This window comes from Lytechinus pictus, chromosome 2, assembly GCF_037042905.1.
Source record: "Lytechinus pictus isolate F3 Inbred chromosome 2, Lp3.0, whole genome shotgun sequence".
NCBI classification, from domain to species: domain Eukaryota; kingdom Metazoa; phylum Echinodermata; class Echinoidea; order Temnopleuroida; family Toxopneustidae; genus Lytechinus; species Lytechinus pictus.
Genome location: NC_087246.1, coordinates 40430088 through 40452167, shown reverse-complemented (window position 1 = coordinate 40452167; position 22080 = coordinate 40430088). Strand labels below are relative to the sequence as shown.

Here is a 22080-nt window from a genome sequence, read left to right as displayed (position 1 = left end):
ATAATCCTTTGCGCTGACGCCCATGGTCTTAACCATCAGTATCTACACCATCATTGTCATCATCATTATCATCTTCGTCATCATTGTCATCATCATCATCATCCTTATTATAATCATCATCTTTGTCATCACCATCTTTACCACCATTATCACCAACATTTGTATCACCATCATCATCGTCGTCATTATTATCATTATCTATGCCATCATTATCATCAACATTTTTATAATCATCATCATCATCACCATTATCATCATCAGCCATCATTATCATCAACATTTTTTTATAATCATCATCATCAATATCATTATCATCATCTTTGCCATCATTATCATCATTTTTATTTCATCATCTTTGCCATTTTCATCATCATTTTTATTTCATCATCTTTGCCATTTTCACCATTATCATCATCATATTTGCTTTTATTCTGTATAATCAACATTATCATCATCATTATCATCATCATCATCATCATCATCATCATCATCATCATCATCGGCCTCGTTGTATTCAAACTGATCTATGCCGTAATGTTTCATCATCATCACCATCATCATCTTCGAGATAGGCTGCAGGTATGCAGAGCCCTTCGAAGATTACAGAAGATGATGATGAAACCATGTTATCTCTCATCATGGTTGTAATAATTTTTCCATTATTACTCATCAATGAAATATCAAAAAATCCTTTCAAATACTTTTTAAACTATGATCATTTATTGAGAGAGAGATATATAAATATAAATGTATATATATATACACACACACAAATGACCTCTTAACAACATATCGTAAAAACTTCGCGCGTGTCCATACTTCGCGGACGGTCATTATCTAAAAAACTAGCCAATATCCTTTAAATCTGACGTAATCAACGTGAAAAGCGACCTAAAATTACCCTTTGGTGTAAGTTTCTTTAGGATGAGTTCAGTATTCATGAAAATATTGGCAAAAGATCGGCAAATTTGTCACCGTTAGCGCTTGTTTTGAAGAAATCTGATATTTTCAACAAGCATCACGATATCACCATTTTGCAAGCAGAAATCATCAAAAATGTGAGTTAAATGTGGTACTAACCGATTCTATAGCATTTTGCCATCGATCTGATATAAATATTTCACTTTTTGAGCTTGAGTTTTTGTTTAAATGTCCACAAAAACTTTGGTCCGCGAAGTTAGGTCACACTTTTTCTGAACGGTTTTCCAGCACAGCGCGCATTCGCCGATCGGAATAGAATTTTGAGATCGCGATACCGGCAAATCCCCTTGACCTACTTTACATTTTCGTCCATGATTTTATAGTTTACGATCTTGCCGTCAATGTGGTTACTATTTCTTGAATTGGTTTTGTATAAATTAGGAATATTTTGTGAAAATATTTAAGCCTGATGAATATTTTTGAAAAGTGCGCGAAGTTTGGACACCCCATCATACGAGTCCTGGAAGAGCGCCAGCTCAACTGTAGTCGTTCAACGTAGTTTAGTCTAAAATCTCCGTATTACGTAATTTCGAGTTTCGCCGCCGAAGAGAAGGTCCGCGGAAGTCGCTCTCTCCGAATAATTCGATATAATTTTTCAAAATCAACTATTTCTGTCAAAAACATGGAGTTTTGAAGAAAAAGTGAGTATTGGCACCCCGTATATAAAATAACAATATCGTGGCTGAAAGACTTGTTTAAAAGACGAATTTCACTAATTTAGATCGGGATTTCTCGGTCCCATTCATATACACGGAGAGCGGACCCCCAGCTACATAGGATGGGGGATCGGGTGTCCGGACACTTTATATTTTTGAAGCCTTCTTTTTTGTCTTAAGATTACACTAAAAATATGAATTCAATAGTTGTAATCATCTTCTATTTTGTTCTCTATAATATTTTCTAAAATTTTGTACTAAAATTTGATGAAACTTAGCTTGTAATTTTTTCCAAACGACTTTCTAAAATTGATCGTCCGGACACACAACCTGTCCGGACACACAACAACTGGGTATATATGGTGAGACTACCACATATCGACCACCTCTTTTGAAACCGACCACCTTGCGCGCGTTAAAATTATTGCGTATTACCAACGATACGCGCGGGAGAGTAGGCGCAGTGTCCATAGAAACGGTAAGAATTGATTTTACGAGAAAAAAAGAAGCAACAAAAAGAAAAAATTTAGTAGAATTAATCAAAATTGTATTGACCAAACCCAAACCCCGCTGAAAAACCAAGAAATCTGATAGGAAACGGCTTTAGAACAAATACCCGTCGTCAATTGTCGAATCATGTGCCGGAGCTCGCAGTGGAAGTAGTGAGACGATCATTTAGCATTGTTGACATCATAGAAATGATTTGGAAGAGTAAAAATATTTCGCCACCGCGACAAGAATCGGCCGTAAATTTAGTGTACCGCAGGTGGTCGGTTTCAAAAGACGGGTGCAAATGAGCAAATGTAAAATCGTCGTATTCGTTTTTCGTCGATATATACGCGGATTGAATCGGAGTCGCCGAGCGAAACATGGGAATCTGATCTGCTTAATTTTCTGCACAAATGAGACGAAAACTGGGTAAAATTCATGAATATTTTCGCAGATACGATGCTTAGAAGATTAGGTGGTCGATAAGGGGTACTTCCAACCATACACGGCAGGGGCATCGTTGCGCACTTGCAATCACCTGGAAGCGTATACGCTTCCAATTTATACGCGTTGTGACCTTTGCAGCCAGGGGAGTGTTTCATGAAAGGAGTTGTCGGACGTTTTATCCGACAAGTCCCATTTTATCAGACAGTTACTATAGTAACAGAATCAAGAAAAGATGTCAGATCTGACAACTTGTCGGACGAAAATGTTGATGAAACGCTCCCCTGGGGAGTGTTTCATCAACATTTTTGTCCGACAAGTTGTCAGATCTGCCATCTTTCCTTGATGCTGATTGGCTAAGAAGCACTGTTACTATGGTAACTGTCGGATAAAACGTCCGACAAGTCCTTTCATGAAACGCCCCCCAGGTGTTCGAGTTCTGGTCGGTATACGGTAATTAGACTTTTGTAAGCAAAGAATCTGGCATATTTAATAGCATATTTATTTTAGCATAATTTTGATCTAGGCCTACCGTATGGGCACTACCGTATGGGTACTAGTATTCAACCCGGCATAATTCAAAGATTTTGACATATTCCCCAAAATATTTAGAAATAGGGAATTTATCTTAATTTCACACCTTTGTTATTTCCAGGGTAATCTGTTGTCGATATTTTCTTTGCCAATCTGTCGACTGTATGCGCGGAGGATCGAATTATGCGGCGATGGCCTTTTGCACTGAATGGTACAAAATACGAATTCAATAGTTGTAATCATCTTCTGTTTTGTTCTCTATAATATTACCTAACATTTCGTACTAAACATTTTATGAAACTTTGCTTGTAAATTTTTCCAAATGACTTTCTAAAACTGATCGTCCGGACACACAACCTGTCCGGACACACAACAACTGGGTATACTAGTATTCAACCTAGTGAGGATTGATAGCAAATCTCAAAAGGGTTTAGATTGCTAAATTAGATCTAGATCTATGCAAGTCTCTGGCTTTGATTAATTCCCTGTTTGGTCTCATCTCAAATGGTCTAGTCCATAGTCGGATGGGACAAGGGCTGATTGAGAGACGGGGCCATCTTTCATCGCTAGGTTGAATACTAGTGCCGACGGGTTGAATACTAGTACCAAAATCCGTCGCCATATAATTCGATCGCCCGCGCACACAGTCAACTGGTTGAAGAAAAAAATAATGGAAAAAGAATAACCAGCATTTGCTCTTGGAAATAAGACGGGTCTGAAATTCAGGTAAATTCTATATTTCTATATATTTGAGGAAACTCTCCAAACGGGTTGAATACTAGTGCCCTTACGGTAGTATCCACCCAACCCTAAAATGGCCTTGCTGTGTTCGATGATCAACTTCGAACCGCCCTAGTTCCACCGTGCGCGCAGTAAATTTGATGAACATCGGCAAGCTTATGGCTATGATCTTGTAGTTCTTTGCGCCCAACCGCATTGCGCATCGGCGGGGCAAAAATTTATACGAAAAAAATCTCGTAAATTCCTACCTTGTTTGTAGTAAATCAGACGATATTGGCGTGTGCTTTCCAGTGAGAAACTTGATTATCACCTATAAATTCCTCTAGAATTACTTGAAAATCTTTTGAAATGCTTAAAAACTTATTATTTTGTGGAAAACAGGTTCCGAACTCGTAGACTAGGTGAGTTTGACATCGTAAATAAGCTCCGCCGATCGTAAAAATGGAATTGAATGTGAACGTTACCGCTGAGATGGCGCTACACTAGTTTACACCCACCTGGGATTAAAACAATTACCTTATTGAGTGGTGCATATCAAAACGTTGAAAATTTCTAAATTGTCATATTTGTGCATTTTTGTGTGAATAAGTCTTATAAACCTAAATAAAACCATATATGTACATATTGATCGGTATCCCAGCAACATAATGGTAGAAATTTTAATGTATAATATTTTGTATGGTTACCATGGTAACCAATGAAGTGCATGTGAATAATACATGTAGCCACAAAAATGTTGTTTTATACAAATACAATGGAAGACATAATTTTTGGTTCATGATTGGTGAAGATCCAGCTCATAAGATAGTAAACATTGTTGAGATTTTTGAAAATTACTTTTCCCAGTTGTCATGGTAACAATTATTTAATCAAATTTCAGGTGCCAATAGCTTGAAAAACACCATCTATTATTCTACATGTACACATTTTTATCATGTTTTATGTATTACATAACATGAGTTTCATTTTACAAACAGTTTGATGTAGAATATAGACTATTAACGATGTTAACTTACATGTATAATACTGGCAGATATTTTTTTTGTTCAAGTAAATGAATGATGAAATAAGTGTTTATTTCATTTGTATTATGTTACTTGGAAAAAAAATTATATGTTATTGATGTATTGAATGAATCAAATAAATACCAAAACATAAAATGTTTATTGAATTTGAGAACATGTATCAAAGTTTCTAGAGTCAGATTGTACTTAATTTAGATAGGGGTATTAAATCATCAGTCACTTAAGTTGGAACTTTTAGGTGGTTTAAAATTATAAATGAATTTTGAGAGAGGAAATTTCACCAATTTTTACTGCTTACTTTTTTATGGAGATCAACTTATTATAGGATGAACCTCACTTTTCACATCATTGGTCTTTATTTGAAGCCTTCATAAGTATATACCTGTACAGATATATATATATTTTTTTTAAATGAAAATAAGAAATTAATCATGATTACTTGACATTGATAAATTGATATGGGTGATTATTTGGAGGCTATTTTTTCTTATTAGTTGCTTATTCAAACAAAGAAGAAGAAAAATCGGGATGATGGTGTTGATGACAAGGCTGATGATGGTGGTAACAATGATAATTATGATATGTTAAGTAATGATATCATTAATGGGTTGCTTGACAGCTCAGAAAATGGGGGAGGAATTTGAGGTTGAATTCACATTTGTAATGGTTGTATGCGTGACTTTTTTGTATGTTTATTTAAGAAAGTTGGAGACTGTCATTTAGGAACAGTAGGCCTTCAATCTGAGTTGCAGGATGGCCCTTTCCTGGATATCAATCTTCTCTAAAATCTTGCATATTTCATGTTAATCGGTATTTTGTTAGTCTATTATTATATATACATGTAATTGACATTGTCAATATCAAATACTCCTATTGCACATAATGGTAAATTGTAACTGTATTTTTTACTGTCTTTTAAACTTTTTTTTGTAAATCATGCAAGATTTTGAAATCCTAATTACATGTAGGTGTACAAGTTGTCATTAGGTTATTTTATCATTACCAGATGTATGATGAAAATGCATGAAATGCTAATTATAAAGGTAAACTTTCATTGTGTTCCTAGAACAGAAAATAAATATAAAGTTTGAACAGTTGTAGAGGAATGCTCTGATTATTTGTATAGGAATGTAGCTGCATGAAAGTTTATGTTAAATAAATGATTGACGTTAATTATTGATTTTTGAAAAAAATTATGTTCTTTTAGCAAGAGGAAATTTGAAAAAAAGTAGAACTTGGCATTGACAATATGAAATGCCAAGTGAAATTAATTTGCTTTACACAGTATTGCTTATAATTAAATGTTTCTGTTTATGAGTTTTAATTCAAGTTTCTTGAAGGTGATATTTGTGCTTAAAAATTACAATAATTGTGAAATTATTTTGTCCACAAGAAGAAAAAATTATGATTAAACAACAATATTTATGTTATAACTGTTTTTAAATAATAATTTCAAAAAATTTCATGTTGAAAATTATTTTCAAATAAATTAAAGATATAAGAGAAATAAATTGAGGAATACAAGAAGAAGATTAAATGAAATACATTTCTGTCAACCAGTATTTTCGGCAATCAAATAATGATGAATTTAAACAGACTAAAAAAGAAATATATGAAGGAAATGTTTCAAGGGATAACGTATACATTTATGTGCATTGAATATTTCTATTTATTTTTTAATTTGTTCTATAAATTTTGTTTTTGATTTTTTTATTGAGATTATGAATTAATTGAATTGAATTTGATAAAAATAAAAGTAAATACGGATCAAGTAACCATGCGGGCTTGATTTTAATTTTCATCCAATTATACCATCAAAATAAACATAATATCTTGGGGAGAAAACTATGGTCTTATACAACTTTTAGAATAGTTCATCTTGAAAACTTAGATCAAAATACTGTAGGGAAATGTCTCAGAATCCATATTGTCAATAATATTTTTAATAACGCAACATGTTCATTGCATGAAATAATATGTTAATTACAAGAACACAAAAAGCTTTCATAAATATCACATTTATTAATTGATTAAATATAAAACATTTCAAGCTGTACAATTAGTTCTAACACAGAGACTTTACACATCATCGCAACATGAAATGTTTTTAGCAAATACTTGAAATGTTAAATGAACTTAAATATGAACAAGATAAATTATGCATGATAATTATAACTTTCATAATGAATACTTTAAAGAACTTTCAAAACCATTACAATTTCTGTAATAAGTCTATTTGTATATTTTGGGTGAAATGAATAAATGTACACATATATAAGCCTATTTTAAGACTATTGATAAATTCTTGAAAAATGTATTATATTACTATTATTCTCAATCATAATTTTCACACACCTTCAAAAACATGCATCTTATTTTAAAAAAGTCACAATATGCATCATTCCATTGAAATAAAATTCCAATCATATTTTCGTTATAAAGGAATGTGATTGTATCCACAAACAAAATCACACATTCATAAATGTATACAAAAATACATGTACCCCACCTCCTGCCCATGTTAAAAAAATGTTTACTAGGGTGGATTTGGGATTGAAGTTTTGAACAGGGAGAAAAGAGTCATCTTTGGCCAATAAGGACAAGCAAAAAATATGTATAAAATGGGATAAAATATGTCAGAGAGTGATGATATATGCATGCTATACATACATGTACATGTATCATCCCTTTGTGACATATTTTATCCCATTACAAATTACACAACAGGTAAAAAACAAGTAAATGCCAACTTTAGGCGGGGGGAACATTCTAACCCCCCTTCCTGGATCCGCTAACCTCTAACTTAAATCTAATTCTGGGTCCACGATAGAGCTCCTTGGAATTGAAAACAAGCAGTGATTAATTGAGACCGTGCAAATAGCGCCATCTATATGTCTTTGGGTGTATACTAGTGACGTCTGGGTGGAAACTAGTGGTGAAAATAACCTGCGCATAATTCGATCTCTGGCGCGTATCGGCGAATTTTTTTTCAAGCGAACTCTGGTATCAAGAAGCCCAGTATTTCCTCTTCAAAGTATGATAGGAAAGTAAAAAAGGTAAATTCAATTTTCATGATTATTCAAGCAAGTTTCCGAAATTGGGTGTATACTAGGGGTCATACGGTATTTGAAGATTGAAGACCTTTTTTTTTTTTTTTTTTTTGCTTGTCAATTTTTTTTCTGGTAGGATGGGGGGTCGGGTGTCCGGACACTTTATATTTTTGAAGCCTTCTTTTTTGTCTTTGGATTACACTAAGAATATGAATTCAATATTTGTAGTCATCTTCTATTTTGTTCTTCATAATATTTCCTAACATTTTGTACTAAAAATTGCTCAAACTTCGTTTGTAATTTTTTTCAAAATGACTTTCTAAAATTGATCGTCCAGACACACAACCCGTCCGGACACACAACAACTGGGTATACGAAATCCTTAATTTGCGATTGAAGACTTTTTTTTAAATTTTTAAATATTTTTTGCTTGTCAAATTTTTTTGGCGGACGGTTTTGCCCCCCCCCCTGTGGAAAATCCTAGGGTCCAAAACGGTTTGGCATAATTTTTCGCGATTTAGCATAATTTCGCTGCTCCTCTGGCATAATTGGATTTTATCACTGGCCACGCTGAGCCGTAGGCGTAGCTCGAGTCGTATGATAATGGCAGTGAGTCCAAACTTCGCGTGTTTCCATACTTCGCGGACGGTAATTATCTAAAAAACTAGCCAATATCCATAAAATCTGGCATCATCAACGTGCGGAGTGCTGAGTATTTCGCATATTTATTTGCTGATATTTATTTTCTTGATATTCATGCGTGGATGTTTTCCTTGGTCTTCTTGGTGATATTTAGCATCTGTGAATAGTGTGCCGACAGGGAAAATAACATCCCTCATACCCCTTTCATAAACCCATCCTCCAATTAGCCGCCTAAGAGTAATGCGGATAATTCAATAAAAATTGCGTTCACAAACTCCGAAAATAATCCGCACTATTTTTACGAGCGCCCGTCCTGAAAAAGGCGGATAATCGTCATGACAACTGCACACGCCCCCTCCGATGCGGTTGTGTTGGAAAAGGGTGACCTTGTGACCGCACCATGGCAATTATCCGCATTATTTGAAAATGCATTCATAAAGTCAAAATCTGGTCCCGATGCCGCTATTATGCGGATAATTGCAGCATCAAAATAATGCGGATAACTCTGGTCCTCCTCCGATTTTATGACCAAATAATGCTGCTATTAGCCGCATAATTGGGTTTATGAAAGGGGTATTAAACTGTGGGCGAACAGTGCAGCAACTGAGCAAGCAGTCACCTACCTCGGGCGATGTTTGTGCAGGCTCCACTCCACTTCACTATCGCTACACTCCACTCCACCTACCCGAACATCGGGACCGTGAACATCGCATGCGATCGCAATCGGCAACCGATCGCGATCGCATGCGATGTTTTGAAATCAGCCGTGAATAATACGTGTGAGGAAAAAGATACTGGCCCAAAATCACCAATTTTGAGGATAACCAGAGGATGGAAACGGAGTGAAATACGGGTGTAGAGTAAGATATTAAGTCAATCATCTTTTTCGTTATATTTTTTTTTTTAAATTTTTACGATTATCATGATTTCCATCCCACCTTTGTGACTCGGTATATCCGAAATGGTTCACGGTCCCGATGTTCGGGTAGGTGGAGCGGAGTGTAGCGGTAGTGAAGTGGAGTGGAGCCTGCACGAACATCGCCCGAGGTAGCAGTCACCGAGCATTACTGAGGTGGAGCTGGGATAAATGTGATAAAGATTTGTAATTTAATCCCAGAAAACAACATCTATTAACTAATTAAACCCAAATAAACTATTTAGAGCCTACTTTGGTCTTTTGTTTCTCTTTTCTTTTCTTCCCTTTTTGACTCTAATGGAGTCTATCTCTGTTGAAGCATATTTGATTAATGATGTGTGTAAGTGGATCTGCTATTTGGTATTATTATTCAATTATAGTAGGCCTATATGTTGACTATATTGATGTTTTAATTTACGTCAGCTTTAAGTATAAAATACATAAAATACATCTGATAGCACAAATCCACTAAGCTTTTTCCTCTGTTTTTCTTTTCTGCTGATTAGATTGAATAGATATTCTTTAAGATGCAGAATAACTATTTTATGTAAACTGCAAACTCTAAGTTTTAGCAGACGTTGACAACCATCTTTTATGATTAGCCCTAACCAATATAGTTACTTGTCTGTTAGAGAAAGATATCATCATGATGAACAGGAATTCACTTTACTTGATAATTCTTTCAACTACGTTTAAGTAACTTTAAAGGTCAAGTTCACTCCAGAAAAAAGTTGATTTAAATAAATAGAGAAAAATCAAACGTGAATAACGCTGAAAACTTCATTGAAATCGGATGTAAAATAAGAAAGTTATGACATTTTAAAATTTTGTTTATTTTTCACAAAACATTTCCATGCTCAATTCAGTGATATGCAAATGAGAGAGTCGATTATGTCACTCACTATTTCTTTTGTTTTTTATTGTTTGAATTATACAATATTTCAGTTTTTGCAAATATGACAATTGGGACACCCTTGCTTGAACCACAAAATGTTAAGATAATGGAATTCCACGTGTTCAGGGAGGAATTAAACTTTGTTTCACATGACAATGACGGGAAAATCAAAATATTCATATTTCATATAATAAAATACAAAAGAAATAGTGAGTGGGTGATGTCATCAGTATCCTCATATGCATACCGAACAGGATGTGCATATAACTGTTTTGAGAAATTAAGCGAAACTTTAAAATGTTATAACTTTTTAATTTTTAATCCGATTTTGATGAAATTTTCAGTGTTATGCTTGTTTGATTTTTCTCTATCTATTCAAATCAGCTTTTTGTTGGGGTGGACTTGTCCTTTAAGTATAATGTTCTTTAAATTACAACATTTGATAAAAGTATATCTTGCTATGTTGCAAAAAGGAATGTTTCCTCATTTTTACTCTCATTCATTATACACACAGGACTTAATGCAGTGAATATTGATATTTTAAATGCATATTGATGAAATAAAAATTGTTTTTCCCATTATATTTTCACTTTTTTAATTCAGACAAAAAATAATTCATATGGAGATTTTATGGTTGTGTGTTGAATAGCCTTACACTATACAAACATTGAAAGGCTCTGTGCAAACATGATACACCAATAAATTCTTTGACTTCCTCACTTTACAGTAGGCCTATATAATATCTTTTCAAATAAAAACTATATTTTTTCCCTTTCTTGTAGGTATTGAAATTGGACTGTTGACAACCAAAGATGAGTATCAGCATTTCTGAATTCTTTAGATGTTTGTTACCGAACAAGAAGTTTTAAAGAAAATTGAGAAAAAATCCGGAGAATAAAGAACAAGTTAAGGAGACTTCAAATGAGAGCATAAGAACACTCTAACAGACATACAAGGTTTTGCTGTGTTGTGCGCTTCTAATAACAACAATGGGAAGGCAGTTAAGCCAGTTTGGTCTCCTGTTATGGAAGAACTTCATTCTTCAGGTAAGCTGTCTTAGAAATTTAGAATTTAACTTTTCTATGAAGAATATGTTATACTTCGATATATTTGTAAAACAATTCAAAGAATACTCCAAATTAAATGTACAATTTGTTTCAATTAGTTGAAAATAAATTCATACTAAAAATATTCATTGAGGTTTTCAGATAATTTTTTACTCCTGAATTGTTTCTGTCTAATAAAAAAGGAAACAAGAATACCGGTATTTGGTATTTCACACTGTCAAATTTTTGATGTTGCATGCCATGATTTATTTCATAAATTGCAACATTTCAATATCTCCATAGAAGCATGTTTGAAATGAATGTGTCTGACTAAAGCAATTATGGCCATGTATGTATTTTTCTCATTTATTGCATGAAGTATTGGGGAAGATAGTACAGTATGTGAGGTCAGTGAATTAAAACTTAAAGGACAAGTCCACCCCAACAAAAAGTTGATTTGAATAAAAAGAGAAAAATCCAACAAGCATATGGAGGCGCGATAGCTCAGTCGGTAGAGCGGGGTTTCGGATTCCGGTGACCCGGGTTCGATTCCCAAGTGGTGCGCTAGTGCCCTTTGGTAAGGCATTTATCCTCATTACCAGGTCCCTCGGAGAGGACCTAAAGCTGTCGGTCCCCTGGTTGCTTGCTCACAGGCATTCGTGCTTTCTTAGCAGTCAGGTAAAAAAACCTCGATATATAACATAACACTGAAAATTTCATCAAATTCAGATGTAAAATAAGAAAGTTATGATATTTTAAAATTTTGCTTAAATTCACAAAACAGTTATATGCACATCCTGGTAGGTATGCAAATGAGGACACTGATGAGGTCATCCACTCACTATTTCTTTTGTATTTTATTATATGAAATGTGAAATATTCAAATTTTGTCCTCATTGTCAAGCGAAACAACGATTAATTCTTCCCTCGACGTGTGGAATTAGCATTGTTTAATAGTAGGCCTATATGGTTCATTCAAGCTGGTCCTTATTGTCAACATGTAAAAAATGAAATATTGTATAATTCAAACAATAAAAAAACAAAAGAAATAGTGAGTGAAGGACATCATCGACAGTCTCATTTGCATGTCACTGAACTGTGCATATCACTGTTTTGTGAAAAAAAGCGAAACTTTGAAATGTCATAACTTTCTTATATTACATCCAATTTTGATGAAATTTTCAGCATTATGTTAATTTGATTTTTCTGTATTTATTGAAATCAACACTTCTGGGGTTGACTTGACCTTTAACAAATCCCTTACCACTGACTTTTTTAAAATTGTTTTTCTCTGACCTCTCAACTCTAGAGCTGCTTTTATTAAAATTAAGTTAAATTAAGACTTCAGGGTGCTGAATTTCCCTTAAAATACCCAAAATCATTTACATGTACTTTCTATCAACTTTAGTAAATATCTATTCCTAGGACTTGGTGTAGATTGAGAATTTCAGAGATAATTACTTTTTGGAAGTAAGATATAAATCTTAAGCCAAAGCATTGTCTGATCTAGGGAATTATATATCCTGTGGACTTGGCCAAATGATTTTTCGTGTTGTCTGCTGTACTTAGTGTTTAAAAATAACTGGATTGACTTAAACTTGGTTGACACTTGCACGCATTGTGGTTCCCGCATAGTTTGCGCATGGGCGTGCACTCATGCGGACCAATGCGTGAACTATGCGTGCCAGTTCGTGGATAGGTGCGGGGCAGTGCGTGAAATGCGTGCCAAAATTTTCAGCATGTTGAAAATTTTGGCACGCATTACACATTCGTGAACTATGCGCAACCTAGTCGTGCCACTGCGTGGCGTCTAAATAGAAATATGGTGGCTCAAAAAATAGTAGACACACCCCTGGGGTAGAGGCACGCAGTTCACAACTAGTTCACGACAGGGTCGTGCATACTTCACACATAGTTTGCGATATGATATGCGCAAAATTGTGAGTGCAGACCACGTGATCAGTGTAAGTAGTCCTAATCTACAAATGTAGAGGGCGTCATCTCCAGAACGTTGTATTGTATTGTACTGTATTTATTTTTTGTCAATTGAAATGTACGAACAGTGATTTATATATACAGTGCGTCCCAGAAAAAATGAAACTGGGATTCCTATGTATTTTTCCTTTAAAGGCATAAGAATTATGATATTTCATTTACATAATCATATAATTCAATTATTTCTCTATATTGTGATACCTAATATATGAGACGAACACTTCACGCATTAATGAGCAAGACGAGTTTGAAATTTTAATGTCAATGCGCAGGAAAATTGGACAGGATTTGTTTGTGATATTTTTTATTCTTTGTTAAGCTTCTCTCACTGATCCCTGAAATGAGAGTGGAATCAGATTCACACATAAGTTTCTGCGCAAATTGTTTCTGATATGGCTCAATGTTTATTGTTTGTAATCTGCCATGTGTGAACTGCTTGCTAAGCTGTTGGTTTCAAATGAGTTTCAGGTGAGATTCCATTGACGAGTGGATACCATGTGCGACCATGGGGTCTCGAAAAGCACCCTAAACACGATTTTTCCATATTATGAAAATGCACCCCTTAACAAGTATTGGCGTGTGAAACCCTACCCTTAACAAGTATTGGAAACAAAACGATACTCTTGGCAAGTATTCCCTGAATTGAACCCCTAAACAAGTATAGCGATATTTAAGTTGTTATGCCACGGACGACGTCGGTTTTACCTATACATCATTGGGTTTAGCATGTTTAGTACAGCCTGGCCAACTCCCCACACCTCGTGCAAACCTACTTTTAACACGTAGTGTTGACACTTGGGGTAAAAAGTACATCCTATGTAAAACATTTTAGTCTTAATTTTTTATACCCTCGAAAATTTGACCCTAAACACGTAGTTTTCCTATCGAAAATAGATACCCTTTTTTCATTATTTTAGTGTTTTTGACACCCTTATTACGTTACGTACGTAACGTGCCCTATCTTGTTTTTTTGGTCGCGCATGGTATCCACTCATCAATGTAAGTTCCCCCCCCCCCCCCCCCGGATGCACTGTATATTCACAGTAACAAAGAAATGATCAATAAAAAGACAGGGATTGCATTGATAACATAATTATCAACGCTGTTTTACAGAGCGGTTCTTAACATAGATATACATGTAAACACTTGTGAAATCTTTAAAGAAGAACCATAATTACAATATATACACAAGATAAAAATGTAAGAATTAGAGATCTGAAGTAAATGTTACAAAAAAGTCTGGGAAAATGTTCTTAAGGCCTTTAAAAAAAACTTTTAATCAATATTTTCCAATAATTTCATCTGATGGGGAAGAGTATTATAATGAGATGCACCTCTAGATTAGATAGTACAACAAGAATATTTTGTTTTGGGTTTTGGTAAAGCAAAGTTATGAGAATTACGGAGTGAATAATGATGAGAAGATGGTTGACACATTTTGAACATGATTGAAGACAGCATGTCATGGACTGGTTTATAAACAACTTTGTTTAGATTTTTCTTACGTTTCAAATCAAGGGAAGAACATTGCAATATGTAAATTTGCGCTAGATATGTGACAGAATAGGGTTTTGAGAATATTTTGCTGAAAGCATGTCGGGACAGTACGTGAACTGATAAAGTGTCCCACACTGGCACGCATCAATGCGGGCACCACAATGCGTGCAAGTGTCAACCAGGCATAGTGGTTTAATCTTTGAATATTTTTGTCACCTTGATTTAGAACGTCAGTTTGATGAAGCATTAAATACAGTTGAATTACATATCTACATATCTCTTAAATTGTCAACCTATAACAATTTGTATTTTTTTCTAAAGTTTCGGAGGCCAGTTGGAACAACCTTTGAGATTCTGGTTCCTGTAGCCTGTGCATCGTTACTCCTATTAGCAAGGTACAGTACATGTACAATCTAGGCAAAGTAATTTTCCCCTTATAGACTAGAGCCATTCTGGAAAAAGAGGCCTATATAAACTTCTAGAGGAATTTTGGGGTCAAAGTTTGGGACTGATCTATTTCCCACAATTCAAATGTGCTGAATCTGATTAGAGTGGTTCCCAAGCTGATTTCTCATGTTTTAACCACCTAATTTGCATAAACAAAATGGCTGCCAAATTGACCATTCAGAATCTTATTTCTACAATATTCTCTTATAATATTCAATTTCACAGACATGGATACTGCAATATCATGTATGTACATAACAAGTACCATTCGGGAAAATTTGTTGATTCTGTTTGCAGTTAATTAATTATCCAAATTTATGTATATTTTGCAATATTATGCTATAATTTGATCATTTCACCTCACACGTTTTTAATTTTTGGTAAAAATAATATTTTCATTATTATGAATAATTGTATTGCCCTTAAAATATAATATCACAGTCAATGTTTATGTATTTGATTGGTTTTTTATTATGTATTTCTTTGTATTTTCTATCATTTGTTTGGTACGTGGTTTGTTATGCGATCTGTCAAAGTATTGATTATCAAATGGCGCGTTTCTATAGAGAATGGTTAAAAACTGTTTATCTTTTTCAGAATGAAAAAAACGTATTGCCCTTAAACCAACCTGTGTCTACAGAGCGAATAATCCGATTATCTCACATTGTGCGTCACTGGACACGGCAATAACCACCTCCCAGAGGTTGTTATGAAAAACCATATTTTGCAACAGAGAAGTTTTCCGGAATTCTGGATAATTATGCGGGTAATACCGTTTAACGAGTCTCTGAAGAAACACACCAAAAGACAGAAAAATGATTGGCTTCAAAGATTTAATTATTTTATCAAGCTTTTTGTTAAACTTTTAATTTGTATATATATCCATGGACATACACACATGCACCCACTCCCACACCCGCATCTGCATACAAAGTAAAATGCTTACACGGTGGACCTTCCCATTTAAAAGCATACTGGTGGTGATCTAACGAATTTCACGAACCTGTCTGTATTCAAAGCGAATGTGTTTTTTGATTTGCTTCAATTTCAATTATAAAATGATTTATTGAATTATGAGATTAACCAATTCATTTATATTTAGAATTTTAGATGATTAATAATAATAATAATACATGAGATTTGTAAAGCGCACTTTCCATCGTTATTAGATGCTCAAGGCGCTTCAGAGCAGAACAACAAACACTATTTACATATAATACATATAATACATGTCTGAACAATAAGTCAATGTCTATCAAAAAACACTCTTATACAGGTATGTTTTCAGGTTGCCCTTAAAGGTGGTCACTGAAGTCTGGGTTTTCAAACTCTGTGGGAGGCCCTGCATGAGCAAAGGCCCATCCCCCCCGCATGATTTCTTAGCAACTGGAATTTGTAAGAGATTAGATGATGAGGATTGTAAATTTCTTGAGGGTTGGTAATTATGCATCAAAGACGTAATAGGGCCGTCTGCACCATCCTGAGTTTTCAAATTAGCGCTCTATTTCTGATCCGGCCAATTATCCTGATCTGAACAATCTCGAGATTATTTGCAATGGAGACGCAATTATCGCGCTAGTTCGTAGGATTAATCTCGAGATTGCAATCCCAAGTCAACTTGGGATTATTTGCAAAATATTGCGCTATTTTACGAATTATCGCGCTAATTCGTAGGTGCAGACGCACTCGGGATTATTTATTCACAGCGTCAGACCATAATGCAGCGATGCCTCGCTCGAGCAGGAATCGCTCTTCTTGCGATGGTGGAGACAGGGTTTCTTGAATCGCGAAGAGGGCCTATCGGGCTAAAATCTCGAGATTGAGCAAACTCGGGATGGTGCAGCACCGCCTATTGTAACTGGGGGAAGTTCCATTGACTATATGAAAAATCAAAAGGATTTTAAAGACTATGCGTTTCTTCAGTGGCAATCAGTGAAGAGTTTTTAATATAGGGGTGATGTGGCTGCGCTTGCTAGATAGAGTTACAATACGAGCAGCTGCATTTTGCAACCTTTGCAATTTCCCAAGTTGAGAATCTGGTAAGTTGTAAAGGAGGCTATTACCAAAATCGAATCGTGGAGAAATTAGTGAATGTACCAGTTTCTCTGTTGCTGAGCGAGTGAGATATTTTCTTATGAAGCCAATATTGCGCAATTGATAACAAACTGACCTGCAAATGCTTGTAATCTGGTTGGACATGGACAAGTGAGAATAAAAAATAACTCAAAAATTACGACATGATTTTGACAAGGTGATGTCATTGCCTGAGATAGAAATGGAATCAATGTTGAATTTGTTAAGTTGAAACTTTGAGCCAAAAACTAAAAACTCACATTTTAATACTATGGTTCAAAAGTAGCGAGTTTGACTTCAACCAAGTGTCAATGTCCATTATGCATCTTTCAAGATTACACAGGGCTTGTGTGGCACTAGTTTGATTTGGTAAAAATGATATGAAAATCTGGATATCATCTGCATATAAATGATAGTGAACAGAGTGACGTTTAAAAATATCTTGAAGCCCTGTCAAATAAATTGGAAAACAAAGTGGGCGGCAGAGCGAATTTGAAAGTGGGCGCACAGGGAAAAAGGGCACATTTTTTTTCGAAAGAGGCACTATTTTAATACTAAGAAAACAAATTACTTATTTAAAGCGGCGTAATGAGCCAAATATTTTTAGGCAGCTAGATACATGTATGTCGTATCACGTTAAATTTATAAGAAGTTGCGAGCAAGTGAAGCGAAAGAGCAAAAATGTTGACATTTTTATAACGAAAATCCAACTTTGTGATAGATTTTGACATAATATTCAGAAAATAATCATATTTCACCCATCTCTCTTTCTTAGGCTCATATAATTTGGTGTGTATGATACTAGCATGGATCCCAGGAAGCATATTGATTTTGAGGTCAAAAGGTCAAAGTCACAGTGACATATTTTCATCTTACCTTCTGCAGTCTTTGTAAACGCGATAACTTTAGTTTAACTTAACCTAGGCTCATACTTTTTGGTGTGTATGTTACTAGATCCAATCCAAAGAAGCCTATGTATTTTGAGGTCAAAAGGTCAAAGGTCAAGATTACAGTGACATGTTTTCATCTTACCCAAGTTCGTAATTCCTTGTAAACGCGATAATTTTAGTTTAACTTAACGTAGGCTCATATAATTTGTTGTTATGACACTAGCATGGATCCCAGGAAGCCTATTGAGTTTGAGGTCCAAAGGTCAAGGTCACATTGACATGTTTTCATCTTACCCTTCTGAAGTCTTTGTAAACGTGATAACTTCAGTATAACCACTTGACTGCGTAGCACGTAATATTACGTGCTGGGCGAGTGTACGATCTGTGCGGGGCACGTAATATTACGTGCTTGACCTATCTTCTGTTTGAGGCCTCAGGCACCATGCTGTTAATACCCCTACGATGAAAACAGCGCATGTATATCAAATTTCAGACTATGGTCACCAGATGGCGCTATTCAACAAAAGTTATCAAAACTTTTGCAGTGATTTATAAATGTTTGTATTCACTTTTCCATAGTGATAGTGTACGGCGCTCAGTTCAAAATGGCAACTCGCAGTGGAGAAGTGAATCGGAAGGATTTTGAGGAAAGTTTAGACGATAGGAGTAATAAATTTAGTGAAAGATCTGTGTCAGAAGGGGAGGGTGATTTTTTGTATGGATATTGGAAATAGTGATGAGGAAAGTGATGTGATTATTTACAATTCTCCTCCAAGTTGCTGTCGGTTGTAGTCCAAAGTAGATCTACATGTAACTTGTTAGTCCCATTCTGTAGCACCAGGGGGGTCAGTGCGCATTACAGCCTATAGCAGTCAAGTGGTTAACTAAACCTAGGCTCATATAATTTGGTGCATATGATACTAGCATGGATCCCAGGAAGCCTATGGATTTTGAGGTCAAAGGTCAAGGTCACAGTGACATGTTTATCTTACCCTTCTGTAGTCCTTGTAAATGCTATAACTTCAGTTTAACCTAACCTAGGTTCATACTATTTGGTGTGTTATTGATACTAGCATGGATCCCAGTCAACTTTGGTGAAAAATAAAATTCTTCTTATCATCCTCTTGCTCTCTTTCTTTTTCTCCGTTTCCCTTTCCTCTTTTTTGTTGTTGTAATCTCTCTCTTTCTCCTTTCATTTTGTCTCGCCTGCATAGCAGAGCGAGACTATAGGCGCCGCTTTTCCAACAGCGGCGACTGCGGCGTCGTCAACATTGAAATCTTAACCAAGGTTAAGTTTTTGAAGTGTCATCATAACTTAGTAAGTATATGGACCTAGTTCATAAAACTTGGACATAAAGGTAATCAAGTATTACTGAACATCCTGCCTGAGTTTCAGGTCACATGACCAAGGTCAAAGGTCATTTAGGGTCAATGAACTTAGACCATGTTGGGGGAATCAATATCAAAATCTTAACCAAGGTTAAAGGAGAATGAAACCCTTGAAACCAGCTGAATCCATATCAAAGAGAAAAATCAAAGAAACATATTGTTGAAAGTTTGAGGAAGATTGAATGAATAATAAGAAAGTTATGAGCATTTGAACCAAAGATTGTGCGTTCGAGTCCACCCCGGGCGGATGACTGAAGCCAGTGCGTTATGTGTAAACGTCTCTCCCATGTTTCATAGATGCAGGCAATGTTACAATGGAAAACACTCCGTCCCTCGGATAGGACGTTAAATGGAGGCCCCGTGAAGAGGAGAGTCACCACCTTTGCACGTTAAGAACCCACTGCACTATTCGTATAAGAGTAGGGGGTAACCCCGGTGTAGTGGTCCACCTGCATTCCCCCCAATCAGTTATATCGGGAGGAGAGACCTGCAGGCCATAGTGATTCAGTTCGCTTTTCGCCTCCCAGGCACAGGTGACGCCAAACAAATAATAATAATAATAAAAAATTTTTGTATTGGTGTGTTTCTAGATTTATTGAAGGCATTTGATACTATCGATCATGATATATTACTGTACAAGCTTGAGCATTATGGTGTTCGTGGGGTAGCCTTAAGTTGGTTTAAAAACTACTTAACGAATAGATGTCAGTATGTAATGATTAATTGAGTTAAATCGCAATCTAAGGAGGTTAAATGTGGTGTACCCCAAGGCTCGGTTCTGGGTCCCTTATTTTTCTTGATTTATGTTAATGACATCATAAATTAATCAAAATTGTTTACTTATTCACTATTCGCAGATGACAATTGCTTACTTTCCCATCACAAATACTTTATGCATACTCTCATGTTCTCAACTAACAATGAAATTGAAAATATATTTAAATGGTTTTAGCTTTTATTAAATGCTAGTAAAACTCAATATGTTGTTTTTAGAACAAGGGGTAAAAGAGTCCCTGAAGATACTAATCCATTATCAATAGGAGGCCATCAGATCAATCGAAGTCAAGATGTAAGGTTTCTGGGAGTTGTAGTTGATGATCACTTATCTTGGAAAAATCACCTCAGTTTGTACTAAGGTATCAAGGAGTGTTGGTGTCATTTATAAGTTACGTCTCTCTTTACCTCAGCAGACCTTAGTAACTCTTTACAATGCTATTATTATGCCACACTTAAATTATTGTAATGTTGCATGGGGAAATACATATAGGAACCATTTAAACAAACTGCTAGTTCTTCAGAAGAAAGTTATAAGGCTCATAACATATTCGAATTACAGATGTCCAAGTATTCCTCTATTTCTGCAATTGAAGGTTTTGCCTCTTGATGATTTAGTCTCCTTCAATTTTTTAATATTTATGTACAAATCACTTTCCTCTCAAAACTGTTCATTTTTAAAAGATGCATTTGTTGTTAATTCAAATGTACATTTGTACAATACACGGCAGAAAAATCTTATCCACCAACCACTTACAACAACAAATACTGCTTTGAATACTTTTTTTTTGATAGTTTGTACAAAAGAATGGACTAAGTTACCACAAAGCTTTAAATCAAGTCCAACACTGCCCATATTTATAAATTCATGTCAAAAATATTTATTTGAAAGATAACAAAATATCTTAAATTGATTCTTGATAAACCATGTGTGTGTGTGTGTGTGTGTGTTTGTATGTATTTTTCATATTTACTCTAGATTATCAATGTAGATATTTTTTTCATCTCATTACATTACAAGGGGCCCCTCTCACAAGCTCTGCTTCTTTGGGGTCCCAAACCTATCATATATTCTCATTTTTGTTAAACTGTGTAATATGTCTCTTGTTTTGATTGGTTTGAATAAACTTGAACTTGAACTTGTTTTCATGCACCTTAACATCAACATTAACATGAAATCAAACACACCTCTGCACAAGCAAACACATAACAAACAAGCAAACGCATGGATATTTCAAACCACGACTCAAACCAAGTTATCTCACAGAACCATCACTACATAACCACAACAAAACATAAAAAATGAAGAAGCAGGGGCTTGATTTGAATGGATTTTCATCTCTATTGGCACAGACAAAAGAATCATGTTCTGTTTTCGACCCTTCATGACTATTTCTGCTCATTTTGCAGCTTTTCAATTCAGACCTCATCCAACACTTTTCGTGATGGCATGATCATAACAAGCATGGTATCATTTAAAGAGAATTAAATGATCTTTTGAATGATATCAAATGTGCATTGTGTAAAATTGGGAGTTGGGAGAAATTAATGGCCAAACTCAGATTTCCAAACTATTTTTTGCTCATTTTGCAGCTT

The 22080-nt window shown here is 35.1% G+C and overlaps 1 long non-coding RNA gene across 1 annotated transcript; it reads left to right on the top strand.

Annotated features, from left to right (window-relative positions):
* The first annotated feature begins 1512 nt into the window (after window positions 1–1512).
* Window positions 1513–19843, top strand: LOC129271740 (uncharacterized). Its single transcript, XR_008585710.2, has 3 exons — window positions 1513–1622; window positions 11156–11419; window positions 15233–19843. It is a non-coding gene; the product is annotated as an uncharacterized LOC129271740 (long non-coding RNA).
* The last annotated feature ends 2237 nt before the right edge of the window (window positions 19844–22080 follow it).